Consider the following 16,983-nt stretch of genomic DNA (forward strand, 5'->3'; position numbering starts at 1 on the left):
TACATATAATCCGTCGTGCACAGAGCTAGTTTGTCATGATCGCTTTTAGACCGAACAGTACGCTCAGAAGAGATTACATATAATCCGTCGTGCACAGAGCTAGTTTGTCATGATCGCTTTTAGACCGAACAGTACGCTCAGAAGAGATTACATATAATCCGTCGTGCACAGAGCTAGTTTGTCATGATCGCTTTTAGACCGAACAGTACGCTCAGAAGAGATTACATATAATCCGTCGTGCACAGAGCTAGTTTGTCAAGATCGCTTTTAGACCGAACAGTACGCTTAGAAGAGATTACATATAATCCGTCGTGCACAGAGCTAGTTTGTCAAGATCGCTTTTAGACCGAACAGTACGCTCAGAAGAGATTACATATAATCCGTCGTGCACAGAGCTAGTTTGTCATGATCGCTTTTAGACCGAACAGTACGCTCAGAAGAGATTACATATAATCCGTCGTGCACAGAGCTAGTTTGTCAAGATCGCTTTTAGACCGAACAGTACGCTCAGAAGAGATTACATATAATCCGTCGTGCACAGAGCTAGTTTGTCATGATCGCTTTTAGACCGAACAGTACGCTCAGAAGAGATTACATATAATCCGTCGTGCACAGAGCTAGTTTGTCATGATCGCTTTTAGACCGAACAGTACGCTCAGAAGAGATTACATATAATAAGTCGTGCACAGAGCTAGTTTGTCAAGATCGCTTTTAGACCGAACAGTACGCTCAGAAGAGATTACATATAATCCGTCGTGCACAGAGCTAGTTTGTCAAGATCGCTTTTAGACCGAACAGTACGCTCAGAAGAGATTACATATAATCCGTCGTGCACAGAGCTAGTTTGTCAAGATCGCTTTTAGACCGAACAGTACGCTCAGAAGAGATTACATATAATCCGTCGTGCACAGAGCTAGTTTGTCATGATCGCTTTTAGACCGAACAGTACGCTCAGAAGAGATTACATATAATCCGTCGTGCACAGAGCTAGTTTGTCAAGATCGCTTTTAGACCGAACAGTATGCTCAGAAGAGATTACATATAATCCGTCGTGCACAGAGCTAGTTTGTCATGATCGCTTTTAGACCGAACAGTACGCTCAGAAGAGATTACATATAATCCGTCGTGCACAGAGCTAGTTTGTCATGATCGCTTTTAGACCGAACAGTACGCTCAGAAGAGATTACATATAATCCGTCGTGCACAGAGCTAGTTTGTCAAGATCGCTTTTAGACCGAACAGTACGCTCAGAAGAGATTACATATAATCCGTCGTGCACAGAGCTAGTTTGTCAAGATCGCTTTTAGACCGAACAGTACGCTCAGAAGAGATTACATATAATCCGTCGTGCACAGAGCTAGTTTGTCATGATCGCTTTTAGACCGAACAGTACGCTCAGAAGAGATTACATATAATCCGTCGTGCACAGAGCTAGTTTGTCAAGATCGCTTTTAGACCGAACAGTATGCTCAGAAGAGATTACATATAATCCGTCGTGCACAGAGCTAGTTTGTCATGATCGCTTTTAGACCGAACAGTACGCTCAGAAGAGATTACATATAATCCGTCGTGCACAGAGCTAGTTTGTCATGATCGCTTTTAGACCGAACAGACCACCTGGGGTTCTTTAACGTGCACCTAAATCTAAGCACACGGGTGTTTTCGCATTACGCCCCCATCGAAATGCGGCCGCCGTGGCCGGGATTCGATCCCGCGACCTCGTGCTCAGCAGCCCAACACCATAGCCACTGAGCAACCACGGCGGGTACGCGCACGACGTAGGTATGATCACGCCATATGTCCTTGGATAACAAATCCTATTCTAGCTCTACCGAAGAAAAAAGATTACTATTACACTAAGCTGAAGTTAAACAAAACAAATGAACATTACAAGGCTCAGTTTAAGTACTTCAGAAAATTGGTCAGTTGGGCTAATGCGTAAATACAAAAGGGCATAGTATGCGCGTCTCGTTGCCCGTTGCGATACAAAACAAACATGGCATATAGTCAGAGAAGTGACAGGGCTCGATAACAAACAGAAAATTCTCCCTGACAGCGTCACAACTAGACTTACAAATGATTTTAATGATTACATTGTCACGGTTGGCAAAAACATTACGAAACAATTTAGCACTGCACGCCCCCCCCCCCCCTTATGTTGAAAAAAGTGAAAACAGAATTAGCTCTCAGGCCACAACAGAAGAGCTGGTGACGTCTGCTATAAAAAATCTACAGTTGAACAAAGCCACAGGAATTGATGGCATACAAGCTAGGGTACTGAAAGACAATCCAGATGTTTTGAGTGCTCCACTTTGTCATTTATTTAACCATTCATTAAATGCGAATTCCTATCCAGATGTATTAAAAATGGCCAAAGTTGTACCAATATACAAAACGGACAATCATAATATTCCCAGCAGCTACAGACCGATATCCGTATTGAGTATAGGGAACAATATCTTAGAAAAACTAATCGCTCAACACCTGAAGGACTTCCTTAGCAAGAATAACATAATTTGCCCGGAATAGCATGGTTTCGTCCCAGGGAAATCCACATCAACAGCTGTGCTTACTTTATTTCAAATACTCATCTCTGCCCTCCACTATCAAAAGAGTGTTATTGGAATTTGTATCGACATAAAAAAGGCGTTTGATACCATTTGTCACTCGGCACTACTGAAAAAACTGATGTGCTATGGTATTATCGATGGCGCTCATGACTTCTTTGCCAGTTATCTCGCATCGCGAGGGCAGAAAGTACTAATTGATGGTTTTCTATCCGAATCTGGGAATATCACATGTGGTGTGCCGCAAGGATCCGTATTGGGTCCCCTTTTATTCGCTCTATACGTTAATGATTTCCCGCGAATTCTAGAATCATCTGTCATCAATCATCTGTCATTCATGCTCTCGGTGAGGCTTTGATAGGCCTGCTTTTTGTGTACGAGAATTGATATGAATTAAAGTACTATCTACTATCTACTATCTAAAGCAATAATGTATGCGGACGATACTGTAATTTTATTCACAGGTAGTTCATTTGATAACTTACAATATACTGTACCCAACGAGCTACAAGCTGTTTCAATGTGGTTTCGTGAAAATCAACTATTACTAAATGCCGATAAAACAAAATATGTTATTTTCCATTCACGAATGAAAACACTGAACTACGTTTCAATTAGCATATCATTAAACAATCGAACCATTGAATGTGTTCCGACTAATAAATATCTAGGCATTATATTTGACCGTAAACTTACCTGGAGAGATCAAATCAATACCGTTTGCAAATATTTGTCATTTAACTGTTGCACTCTGATACGAGCACGTGAACACTTTTATTTGACATTGCTATGAACATTATATTTTAGCCTATTTCACTGCCACCTTAGCAATTGTTGCTAGTCGTGGGGCTAAACGTACATAACATACCTTACTCCGTTATTCCGATTACAAAAACGAGCTGTTCGTGCGATTACTTTCTCCTCGGTTCGTCATCCTTCTAATCCTCTATTTCAGAGGCTGCGTATACCGCCGTTTACTGACATACGGGACTACAAGATTTCCTGCTTAGTAAATAAAATAATAAACACAAACTAACCTCTTCCGCGCACCATCTTCACGTTTCTATCGTTAAACACATGGCATGCACGCAACGGTAATCTTAATCTCCCTCTTTGTTAGAATGTGCACGGCGAAAGATTAATGCAATTCTCTGGCGTTACGCTGTAGAATAATTTGCCTCTTGAAATAAAACTCGCAAAAAATTTACACATTACTGCAAATGCCATTTGTTATCTCACCAAGCACGGTCTTGAGTTTTCTTTGTTTTTTTTTGTTCGTTTTTAGCGCAGTTCTGTGATTATATATAGTATTTGCCCCTTATGGGGGGGAGGGGAGGTATGGTATTTTCGCTATTTTGTTTGTTAAGACCGCTAATTATTGCAGTACATTTTTTGTATTGTACCCATCACAAGCCGCTTTAGGCTATGGGACCAAAAATCTTTGTACGCACTTTTCATATTACTGTGTAATAAAATTCCCTTTTGATTTCATGATTTGATATGGGGGCGAGTGAAAGCATGTGATGCTCTTCACAGCTCTAGGTGCAATTGCGGCTCCTTTTCCACAGGCAAACAACCTGCCAAAGGTAAAGGCGCTGCTATGTATGTAGCCGCTGGCACTTCAACAAAATGCAATTGCCTTACGGTATGCTTGCTAACAATAGGCGCTGCATATTTTTAGTCATATTCCGGTGGAGTGGTAATAACATCCGCAATATGTCGGCTGATTTTCGCATATTAACTGCGCAACAAAATTTTCCTTTATAAAGTAGACACAAAGCAGGAGTGCGAGATGACTTTCGTCTTTCTAATTATTTGATGTAGAATTTTCCCTGTCCGGCTGGAAATATTGGAGCAATGTCGTGTGTGAGAAGAAATATCCCATCGCATTTGATGCGGTCAAGCAACTCGGACGCCCCAGATTTCGACGCCTGTAAAGTATTTGGACGGACCTGTCTCACAGTAATCAGTATTTACTTTAAACTTCTAGTACAATCATAGCGGAAAGTTTAGCGAATATGTTCGGCATCGTGAATTCTAATGCAGTGGTTTGCGGTGATCTCAATACACGTAACGTCATCTGGGGCAGTGGACACATCGTTGCTCAAGAAAATGTGATGTTACAGCTCAGAAATGCATTCTGACACCTATAAATTATTTCTCAGATATTTCTGCATGGTTGTCTTTGCTCTACATTTAGAGATATCACTATCGACTCAATTCACCTGTTTGGGGCTTGCGAACGGGTAACAGATATATAAATGCAAGACTGCAACCACCGCTCGGTTCTGATAAAGCACCGAGCCAGTGAAGAGCACAGGATAGTTTAGAAGAACTTGTTGTTGGGCGAGTTGGTAGATATTAGCGAGCATTGTTTAACTGCGCGAGCAAACGAACCACAAAGACAGCGAGGGACAAGGACGGGCGCAGACTTGCAACTAAAGTTTATTCCACAACGTACACGTGTGGAATAAACGTTGTGGAATAAACTTTAGTTGCAAGTCTGCGCCCGTCCTTGTCCCTCGCTGTCTTTGTGGTTCGTTTGCTCGCGCAGTTAAACAATGCTCGCTAAGAGCACAGGAGACAGGCTTTACTAAAAAAGTTCCAAGTGGCAGGATTTCTGTCACTGCATAACTAGCAGGGTAGGCGAAATAAGTATACTTACCGTTGTGCAGAAATAGTTTTGCAGGGATATTGAGGGACAGTTCAAACATTTGCACAAAGCAGGTACCCGTTCAAAATTTTTCTGTAGTTGACGGTGAATGCTCAAGGGCTATGAGAAGACGAGCAGAGCATGCTGGAGGCGCACGAAAATGCACCAACAGTGCATTCAAGCTCGCATCTGCAGAAACTAGCTAGGGAATACTGGCGGAAATTTCGCACATTGTTGTCTCCTGTCCCACTAGTTCCACGAACATGGTCGGTAGCCCACCGTCTGAGTGGCCGAGTTTCTTGAAGCCATCCTCTTATTGCCCTTGTTATAGCTCGCAGCGTATCGGAAGTAATGATCGCTCGTGAATTTTGTCAGCAAATAAGTGGACCTTGCTTATCAATTACATGTTGTAAATTTGTTAGTTGTGTAGCCCTCGTAAATCGGAAAGTTCGTTCACGTTTTTTTTTTGTGAGAACAGCCTCCACTAGAATGTACGCTTGCCTTATATGAGTTGAAATGTGCAAATGCATCATGCAGTAAAAAGACAGCTACCGCAGCAGATGGCGTCACGTATATGATGTTAAAGAACCTCGGGCCTGCTTGTAGAATAGCACTCCTAGAACTTTTTAACGACCTCTTGATAACGACAACTCTTCCTGATTCGTGGAAGGTCGCACATGTAATCCTCTTCCTTAAACCTTGTAAGACCAAACTTTGCCTCGACTCCTTCCGGCACGCCTCACAAGCTCACAAGCTCCTTTTGTTAGGCAATGGAGAAGATGGCGGACTGACGACATCGGCGGTTGTGTTAAAACATAAAGGTGCCATCTGGTTATATCAAGCTTTAGAAAACGCAGTTCCGCTATTGATGCTGTGATGGACCTTGCCATAAATATTGAGGATGAATGTAACTGTAGAAATATGACAACCACGGTCTTTCTAGGCATTAAGTGAGCAATTCACACTATTAGTCATATACTTGTGCTTTTTAGCATGTTAGAACTTGTTCTATCAACACGATCTCTGCGATAGATTTCACAGTTCTTAAGAGACAACAAAATTTTTAGGCAAACCAAAGAAGGGCCGATTAAATATCGCACCGTCACAGAAGGCGTTCCGCGGGGCAGTATACTTACCCCCTTTCTCTTCAACTGTGTAATGGCAGCTTCACCACAAAAGCTTCCGGTTGGTGTACATTATTCATTTTACACAGATGACGTCCGCATGTGGTCTTCTGGTTCATGTGTACATCAGCTACAATCGACGTCATAGAAATGTCTCGTTGTTATTGACAACTACCTAAAAAGGGGGCATGTGACTATCTTACCATATGACAGCTGTACTGCCTTTAGCGAGAGAGCAGCTAAAGAATTTACAGTTTAGTATAGAAGAAAAAGCTTCGATGACTGCGAAGCAGACTAATTTCCTCGGCATTATTCTAGGTTACCAATTGTCATAGGTCTCGCCATAGCGGCACGCTTGAAAGGAAGTAAATTGTGCAGCAATATAATGAACGCCCTCCGCAGACTAGAAAGGACAGCATGAGAAGGATCAGCCTCATCGCTATCTAAACTTCACAATGGACTCATAAACAGAAATTGCTTATTCGGGGCCCATTCGCCACGGTCTATCGCGAAATTCGGGGCAAAGACTGGAACATTTATTCTCAAGGAGGGTTAGAGTGCGTTTTTGTGTCACCCAGCCGGCTCGTGTCCTCTTATTATTGCTGAGTCATGCAAGCGGTCGAAACTTGTAGACACGCGTACTCTATTCTAAAGAGGGCTCTTCAGAAAATGAACGAAGGTGAAATCCATAATATCATTCAAGATGATAAAACATAATTACTGAATTGTGAATTATGCACAATGGATCTCAGTTATTCCTCTTGGATGCTGTCAACGCCCAACATAGAATAATCAGTCAATGGTGTCATCCGCAAGACAGATCTGTTCATGACAGCTGCACAACCACTTGGACCATTCCAAATTAACTACTTATATTCACAGTATATCCGTGTGTACACGGACGCTTTGTGCAAAAATAATTCGTCGGCATATGTATTCATTTTAAGGGACCTGAAGCTGCAACAAAACTTTAGATTATCCCGTGTGTTATATTGTGCAGTCACTGAACTATATGCAAGCATTTCTGCCTTGCGCTTCTTAGTGTCTGTGCAGATGCAGCGAAGTTGGTTATATTTGGCGGTTCCCAATCCGCCGTTATGCATGCGGCACATAATGCATTTAACCCTTTCTCTGCCGCGACAGAAGAAGATTCTACTAAATTCACCAGGAATGTTTCCGCGCTCAGTTTGTTGAGCTTTCTGAATAAAACAGCGCCATTACTTCAATTTAATGGGAATCCTTTGTTTCGCAGATTAAAGATAGGTTGAAAATGTTTTCACTGCATGGCTCTCATGTCTTGCAGAAAAGCATCTTGCAGAGCACGATACACTATGAAAAAAAAAAAGAGAATACGAAGAAAAACGTTGCAAAAACACACACAAGCATAGTGGCTGCTTTTACATAGCACCTAACGTAGTTAGCTGGCCGCCTTCGTATGGTAGACTCACGGGCAGCCCCAAGGTCCTCCGGGCCATCCATAAAATCGTCGACCTTAGACTCCTCAAATAAATGCACAATATTTCCCGTTTCCGAGCAAAACTCTGCAAAGCTGTGGTCTAATGAGGAGTCGTCAAAACTCTTTCTTTACGCGCGGTTTCATTGTCTCGCTTCGAGGAGGCAGCCATGCTTTATGCGGGGTGGTCAGAAAAGGCAATGTACTGAAAGGCGACAAAAATGGCACAGCGAGGACAAATGTGTCCATCTAGAGTCCGGAATCGCAACTAGATGCAGTAGGAGGAGTATAGTCGCCATAGGTCCCCTGAACGAGAAAAGTTTGTTTATCACGATTACGGTCGTCATTGGTTATGTTGGTGGTAATTTCATGCCGACCACGCTTGTCCACAGGAGGTAATGGGCTAATGCACATTTCGTATATGAAAACATCAAGAAACGCACAAACGCAAGTGCAAGAAATGACATTGTAACACATGAGTGGTTTGAAGCACACTGAAATATTCCATGAAGCACTGCAGCGGAACACTGTTGCAAAATAGGCGCCACGAAAATGAAAATGAAATAAATCTGCCTCATATTATTAGTTAAATTGTCCTCTGGTCGACTCAGCACAAACACCTGGTTTGATCAGAAGTCAAAGTGCTTCGAGTTATTCTTTACAGATTCTAGCACTAAATCGTCCATCCCGCGAAAGCTGAGCAACAATAGAAACTCGGTAACATAATTGCAGCGTCTTTCACTTCAGACAGCGTTCACGCATCGCTTTTTACACGGGTTCGACGCGCTGTTTGTCCGCAGTTCTTCATGTTGACGAAGACGTACAGTACCATTTGCTCCAGTGCCCACAACACGTGATCGCGAGGCCAATACCGGCGGAATGCATATTGTTTTTTGACCGCGAAACTTTCCATCTGAAAAATGATACATGTATACTTGGACCATATCCAACAATAAGGCTACAGAGAAAAGCAGCTCTACGTGCTAGAAATTTCAGTAAAGAGGTCTATTAGGTTCTTACCAAATGTGTCGTGGTTGACCCCGCCAATAATATTCACAGAATACCAGAAGTTGTAAATTATGCTGTATGTCTGGCATTGTAGCTCACGTCTGGTGTTCTTATCCATTTTATTTGTCTTGTGTGAAAATTAACTGACCTTATGCGCGTGTTTGGAGACTCGTTTGTGCACCTTCAGTCGTTTACGGAACTGTGTATGTCTTCCTTTGTCCTTAACTTCGCCTATGGGTGGAATTTTACAAAACTGGACACTTTTTTTAGTGCCGCCAAAGCGTATCACTTTTTTGCGCTTCTGTTTTGCTTGCCCTGCGTTAAGGAGTAAGCAGGCGTCAGTAAGGCTGCCAACATCTCCTTTCAGTTCAAATTAATAAAAAAAGGCGATCTCCAATCAGCCTTGGTATGCGCTAGCTGATTCCAACTTGCGCCTGAAAATTTCCTCATTCTAGCACCCACTCAGTTTGGCACCGTCTTCGACTGCGCATCTCGTCCATTGGCACACCCATTCTGTAACTCCAATGGTCCATCGGTTATGTGCCCTACACATAGCATTGCCTGCCCAGCTCCACTCTTTTCACTTAATGTCAACTATAATATAGGCTACCCCCCGTTTCGTCGATGATGCGTACCGCTCTCTTACTGTCTCTTAACGCTGCGTCCAGCATCATTCGTAGCAACACTAGTTTCGCGGCTGCTCAATTTCCCTCGCGTGTCCTTGTGAACTTACAAGTTTCTTGTTTTGCTTGCCCTGCTTACTCCTTAACGCAGGGCAAGCAAAACAGAAGCGCAAAAAAGTGATACGTATTGGCGGCAGTAAAAAAGTACCCAGTTTTGTAAAATTCTACCCATATCTTAGCCCCGATAGAATGCAATGATTGTGCACTTTGCTTTTCAACGACAGTGGTAAACTCCCGATAAAGGTTCGGTAACGCGTGCCGTATTCACTCCAACCCATTTTCATACTTGCGTACACTCCCATCTCATAGTAAGTGTCTGTTGTGATTAACGCTTCGCATTAAATATCAGTATGGTCTAGACATTGTATGTTTTCAACCGCGCTGCACGGGCGGGTCAAGTGCGTGCTGCCAAGTCCAACTACCACTCGTGGGGACCATCGGCACCTTGACGATAAATAGTGGCCACGGCGCCCATCGGGCCGCCTTCTCTACAGCAGTCGCGTTTGGATGACCATGCGGCGTTTTATATGTGCTCGCAGGCATGCCGCTTCCCTCCAATACTTTCCCAGCACCCAACGCGGATGTCATATTGACCCTAAATTCACAAATAAAAAAAAACACGTTAACTAATCACGCGGCTGTTATTCATTTACTAGCTGTATCCCAGAAATGCGGTCTTGCAATATACGCCGCATAGAGGCATCGTTTATCAGACCTAAACCTCTCGAACATATAGCATCTGAACGTACCGTGTGGCCTAAAATATGATCATGACGAGCTCTATCTTTAAATATATGATTATGTACAATATCGCAACCTGAGTAGTTGTCTTAATGCGCACATAAATGATTATTATCTCCAGTTCAGTTCATTTTGTAGACAACACAGTGTTACATGCAGGTATGCGCTACACATATCGCTCCATCTAAACACAAATCGTGTACGTAGGTTATAACAATGTCTGCCTAAAGCATAGAAGAAAACTGCAGCTTATCTGCTTCTTGCAAAAAACGGAATAATTAATTTTGAATGTCACCAGCCTCATTGTGGCTCATAAATCCGTACATATATCTGAATGAGTTGAGGTGAAAAATACCGCATGATGCACTACTGCGAATTATTTAGAAGCTACGTTTACTTGCTCATCTCGAGTTAACCATACGCTGTTTTGCACCTAATCCTTCCCTGACGTACTGCTTTGTTGCCATTCATACTTGGATGACATTAAGTAGACACGACCCTACCTTGGACGATGTGCGTCATGCTCGTCTATACATTCGCACAATTATACGAAATACACAAAAGGGTGATCAAATAAGATAAAGGCTCCTGAACACGCAATAAATCGTTCAATTTGGCATTTGCTCTCGGTATTAGTCAACATGTCCAACACCCTCCATGAATCAACAAGATATATAATATAGCAAAAACAGAAAAAGATAGAAAAGAAACACATGGATGCGGTATCTTTGCTTGATAAGGCCGTTCGCACAATTAATTGCACATAAAATGCCACTGAAGTGCTAAGGTTGATGAACCTGGTAAAAATTAAAGCCAATCCCGGTCTGTACATCGTGTCTGTACTTTGCGGCACGAGCTCGAGCTCTCTCATTAGCACGCCATGTCATCGCTCACGTGTCTACGCATACTGATAGATGGCTAGTATACTTGTACATGGGTGCACTAAAATATAGATGCCACAAACTCGCCGAAATAGTTTTTTTTTTCAAGGCGTCTGAGTGACTATAGTTGTTCCACTGCGACGTTTACAGACATGTGAGAGAAATTACCCAATAAATCAGAATACAGAAATGTTTTAAAGTTGACAGCTCTTACATTATCTCAGATAACCCGGCACCTTTTTAAAAGGCAGCCAACAAAGCAACATGTTTCGGAACGGCTTAACATTTGTATTCCTGAGCAGAGTGGGAAAAGCCACTTAGAAAAACACATGCGTGTCCCCGTCGCTGCTCGAAACAGGTTGCTTCGGATGAAGTGAACGCAGTGCATACACTCACGGACTTCCGCAGTTGCTCTTTGCATAGTGGAACCGAGTTCGGCATCGTATCGCAGCGCACAAATGGGCGCACCAAGCGCGGTAAAAAGTAACAGACAACGTCTTGTGCCAAACTGCGTGCCTGTCATCGAGGGCGCTTCTCCTACTTTCTTCTGGGCCGGTTTCCCTTGTGGTGCGCTTCAAACTTCCCCTCACGGTTTTCCTCCTCGAGGGCATCAATGGCATCTCCGCCGCAGTTAGAGCCTTCTGTTGAACTGTTCACCCATTCAGGCGAAGATGTCATGCAGCACTAGCAGTCAGACTCCTCCCGTGACGAGGAGGAATTCGACGCGGGTGACGTCGACACATGCCCCGCCTCGTCCTCCCGGCGATGAGTCGGCAAGGGCATTAAAGGGACAACCTGCCTATTGTGACAAGAGAGATTCGCCACCCTCCGCCCAGTCGGCCTGGTGCGCTCTTACCGCTATATGTAGACTATTTTACGCTATCTGTAGATATTAAGGTTTTCGTCTGCTTCAGAAGCCCGTCTCTCTTCCTCCTCCCCGAAGTCGCAACAGTGCCGACCAAGAAAGGAAACCCCAGGTGCGGCAAAGAAACAAACAAAATTAGCAGCCGGATGAAGAACCGAAGCGCCAACAACAGCACAGTTGCCAGCATTCTACAGAAGAGACTGACGCAGAAGCTAGGATAGAGTACGTTCCTCTCATATATCGCTCTAGGGATTCCTTAAAGAAATTTCGGCGGAAACCACCTCAGCATCCCTGCTAGAAAAAAGTTAAGTTCTGGGGATTTACGTGCCAAAACCACTACAAACTCATCAGACACGTTCAGTGGCGGGCTCCGGAATAACTTTGACCACCTGGGGTTCTTTTACGTGCACTGAATCCACGGCACAATGGCGTTCTTGCATTTCGCCCCCACCGGAATGTGGCCTCTGCGGCTCGGATTTGATCCCGTCACCTAGTGCTTAGCAACGACGCGCCGTAGCCGCTAAGTTACCACGGCGGATGCCGAATGACTATCGACGGTATAAGGCGATTAGCATTGAGGCAATGCAGCGACGCCGCATTGCCACCAGCGAAACGCGTCACCAATGTGGCCTGTACTACCGCCGGGCTCCTCTGTGGCGCCTTGCTCTGGACACGGTGCATCAACTAGCTGCTCCCCTGCGAGGCATGCGCCTAGCACGTGTCCCAAGTTGGCGGCAGAGAGGTTCAACGAAGAACAAAACATACCCAGTGGCGCATACCCAGTTACCCAAGGGGGCGTAGCGTAGGTTCATTAAGGATCGGCACATGCCCAGTGAGCCGACTCCTTCCAACGGTTGGCTCGAACTGCCTGAACACAGCAGCCGCACGCTCTGCAGATTGGACCACGGATCACCCAGCGACCCAAGTCCTCGTGAAAGTGGGTAGATACACAGACGAGCATACCGTAAATTGCGTGAACTTTTCAAATAATGACAAGTGCATTGGCGCTTCTAGCGTCACTAACCTATTGGTATGCTTAGCGTTTCTGCACCGCCATATTTCTTTGCACGTTTATTTTGACCGATACGAACGTGAGGACTACACCGGAAGAGCATTCGTCATTATCGGTGTCATTTATTTCATTTCCGCACAACCGAAAGTAAACCGTAGCGTTCGTTTCATAATATCCGAGAAAAAAAGAAAACTGGCGCTAGGGGGTTCGTCACCTCTGTGAAAACCTCTAACTGAAAGGCGTGAAAACCTGCTTACAATTCGAAGAGATGAGGAGTACACTATGCATCGCAGAAATTCTAACCTGCATACAAGGGATCGCTACACCCGAGGACGCAAGCGCACCTCTATCAATGTCTTTTATTTGAGATTGGGTGCCTCACTGGCGAGGCTCACCGGTTTGCACTCGTACAGATGACAGTTACATTGTTCACTGGCTATTTTCAGTCGAGGATGTGAGAGCTTACAACAAAAGGGACGACGCCGCAAAATTTACAACGTTATTTTTTTACCTTTCTGATGTCGCTAACCTTCGGTTGAAAAACCGCGAGTCTTCATCGTGGTCCCCACTCAAAGGCACCTTGGAATGAGCGCTTGGGTACCCTGCCGTGTGACACTAACATGCCGGACATATTTCGTGTGAGCAGGCAGATAGCCAAGGTAACACTTCCATTCATTACGCCGTCTTACAGAGCAACAAAAGCTTAGCGTGCAGGGAATTGACGAAACAGCTCAATTATTCCGGACATAGCGCACACGGCTTCAAATTCAGCGTTTTACTCAGCAGTAAGTTTTGCGAACTAAGGGAGTATTTATTAAATAAAAGGTAAATTTGCCCTAGCAGAGCAGAATATTGCATTCGTCATGAAAGCTGGTTCCCGAAGCCATTGTGCCCTGCTGCGAGGTACGCGGCACTCGCACTCGGGAAGAGTCCGCAACAGAAGTGTGACGGTGCGAAAGACCGAAACTCTCTGTCCTTCGTTGACGCATGCGAGGCCCAGCCAAAAGGAGCCGAACTGGCACGTGACTGAACGCCTCGCGAGCACTGACAACGCTGGCAAAAGCGACAAAAAAACAAGGAACTGTGGAGCGATGATTTCTACGGCAGCTGCAAGCATCGCCATTTATCCAGCATGGAAATAATGGTTATCAGGTGTATTTGCGTAACCTTCGTGTTTCTGGCTACGGGTGCTTTGTTACTTGGCAAATTGATAATTTTGAACGACTTATTTTGTTATATAATTCACAATTTGTACGATGATGCCTGCGTGAAAAAAAAACTAATTAACGTCCTCTGTTCAAGAAAGTAGGCGCGTTTGAATATCTGTAAAGATCATGCCTAATGTAGTCACGCTAAGGTTTTAAGCCAGAAGCACGAAGGCTAGACAAATCCATTCTTTGATTCCCACGCTAGGTGAATGATCAGGAGTTCGCTCTAGCAGTTCGTGTGCGCAGCTTATGTTTGCCCTTTGCGAGGTAAATCGCGACCCGGTTGCTTGGAATTTTACGCAATTGAGCAATGTTAGAAAAGCACTACGTTCTCGTCGTGACACAGATACATAACATGCGACGGGGATTTACTATGTGTGATTACCCTTTCCTCACATTTCTGTACGGTCATACTCCAAGGCAAGAAATATGCAGGCGAATGATCTAAGCAAGCGTCATGTAGTTGGGACTGACTATATTAGTTCCTTCATAAATGGCTAAATATAAGGAGGCTCACGTACCCCAATTTGATTAGTTCCTCTTCCGAAGCCATTGTGATTTATGATAAGAAATTTGGTGGTAAGAAAGTCGTCCTTTTTGGCAGCAAACGTTAGCTGGGAACAATCATCGTCCTTCCAAGTGCCGTCTTTTACGCGCGCCTTGAAACAGAAGGAATTTCCTGCGACTCCTGCTTCCATTGCTTTGGTGCCCTTATCATCTTCTATTCCAATGGTGTACCTGTAACATAAATGTTAAAGTCCTGTGAAAGCTGCAATAAAAGGCTCGAAAAACAAATGATTCATGTGTATGTTAGCACACTTACTGGGTACCCAATCTTTCTATTTGAATTAGACGAGACTACACCCGCATGGCCCTCAGTTATTCTTTTTCTCCATCCTGATATGTTGTTTTCTCAAAAACAATGACTGACAGATTTGCGGTCCTTGCCATTGCAAAAGTAGTTATGAAATATGAGAGAAGCGGTACTGCAGAGCTGAGGAATACTTTTTACCGCTTCAGGTTCATCAAAATGCGCATAAATAAATGTATACCTGAGTTTTTTCATTGGGCCCCCAGTGATATGTGCCGGTAGGGCTCACTAATCAAATTCGTGACCTTCAGCTCAGCAGCGAAACGGCATAGCCGCTGAGAGTCACCACGACGGGAAAGATGAATATTGATAACTGAGCAATAGGCATGACACCAACGTTCGTTAGACGCTTATCTCTAAATTTATTAGTCGGCGACCATTTCGAGAGCATATGCATGTGTCACTTTACTCTGCGGCAAAGATTCAGAATGAAATCAGCAAATTTATGGCACCTTAGTAGACGCGTTACTAAACTTTGCTCCACCTGGATTCCGCCAAGTGAGTTCCGTCTACGTATCTTTTATCCAGCTTTTCGCTGTTTACATTTGCAACTGCGTGCGGAACACTCTCCTTCCGGTCGAACAAAAAACACAATTTATTGCGTAGGTGGCACGGCCAGTTCTGAAATTGTGAGAGACTGTTTCTTTAGCCTCTTTCCTATTCTGAGTACGAAATAATAGTTCTTCTTTCACAATGGTGCTGGTTTATAAATAGCGTTTTGCCAGGCGACATCGGTCTTCAATCGCTTTATTTTTCCCTCTTGAAACATCACCAGTATGCCTGAGAATATGCACAGTGTTAACGGTGCAGCGACAGCGGCTTTTTCTAGTCAGGAAATCGTGCGCAGGGCAGTGACTATCAAGTTATTTTCCCCTGCCTACGTTCAGCTCGCTTGGAATTACACGCCGTGTTTTTGCACGTAGATGTCCCAGTTCGCAAGTACAGCATTCGAGATTTTTGCGACGCGCTAGTGCGACTAATACTCCTATATGTGGGGAATAAGTTTTTGGAGTGCTGTAACTGTAAAGGTGATCGGCGAAATAGGCCAATTCCAGAAAAAAAAAAGCCACCATTCTCTCACTGAAGCGACGAACCAGGCGTGGGGATGAAGCTGCGCTATCTCCTTCCTTGTGTCGCTGACAAGGATATCCGACTGGCCTTCGCGCCCTATCGGAGGGTCACGGACATTTCGCGGGAACGCTGGCGTGCACACCGACCAGGTCAATGAAGGGTCAACTACACGGCCGACGCCACTGGAGCTCAAAGCTAGTGTCAAGTTGCAGCGGCAGCTAAGTGTCGCTGGTGACCGGCCTGCGTCACGACGAATTAGTCACGCAAGAGTATTTTGTGGGAAAAAGTACGCTGCACGCACCTTGGGACGCGCTCACATTTCGGGCATCGCCAGCACTCTTTCTTTTTTTTGTGTGGGTTTTACGAGCGTGCGCCGAGCCTATTCCTCATGCAGGTGAGCTGTGTGTTCGGATGCATAAATGGCACGAATATTGTCGGTAACATAGGCTTTTCGCGAGACGAGAAGTGCCGCCGAGCTTGGGTTCTGGCAGCGACAAATGGCAGCCGTTAGACGCCGACAGAATGTGCGCAATTACCTTGCGCTCTTCATGAAAGTTCAAACTAAGCTGCTGCTACCTGGGCAGTGTCCTGCTGATATTGTCTTCGATGGGAATTTATACCGCGAACAGACAAAAAAGTAAAGCATGTTTCATGCAATGAAAGCTGTCAAAGCAGCGAACGGGGTTGTCGTTTTCTAAAGTGTGAAGTCGTGTTCAGCGTGATTTTCATGAAAGCCTTTTTTCTCGGTGTCGCTTTCTTAGATTCGAGCTCCGGTTCCGGGTTGCGCACACCCTGCAGTGGTGTGAGGTTGTGATCAAACCACTGTCTCTCACTTACCTTGCAGCT

Source organism: Dermacentor variabilis, chromosome 8 (genome assembly GCF_050947875.1).
Source record: "Dermacentor variabilis isolate Ectoservices chromosome 8, ASM5094787v1, whole genome shotgun sequence".
Lineage (NCBI taxonomy): Eukaryota > Metazoa > Arthropoda > Arachnida > Ixodida > Ixodidae > Dermacentor > Dermacentor variabilis.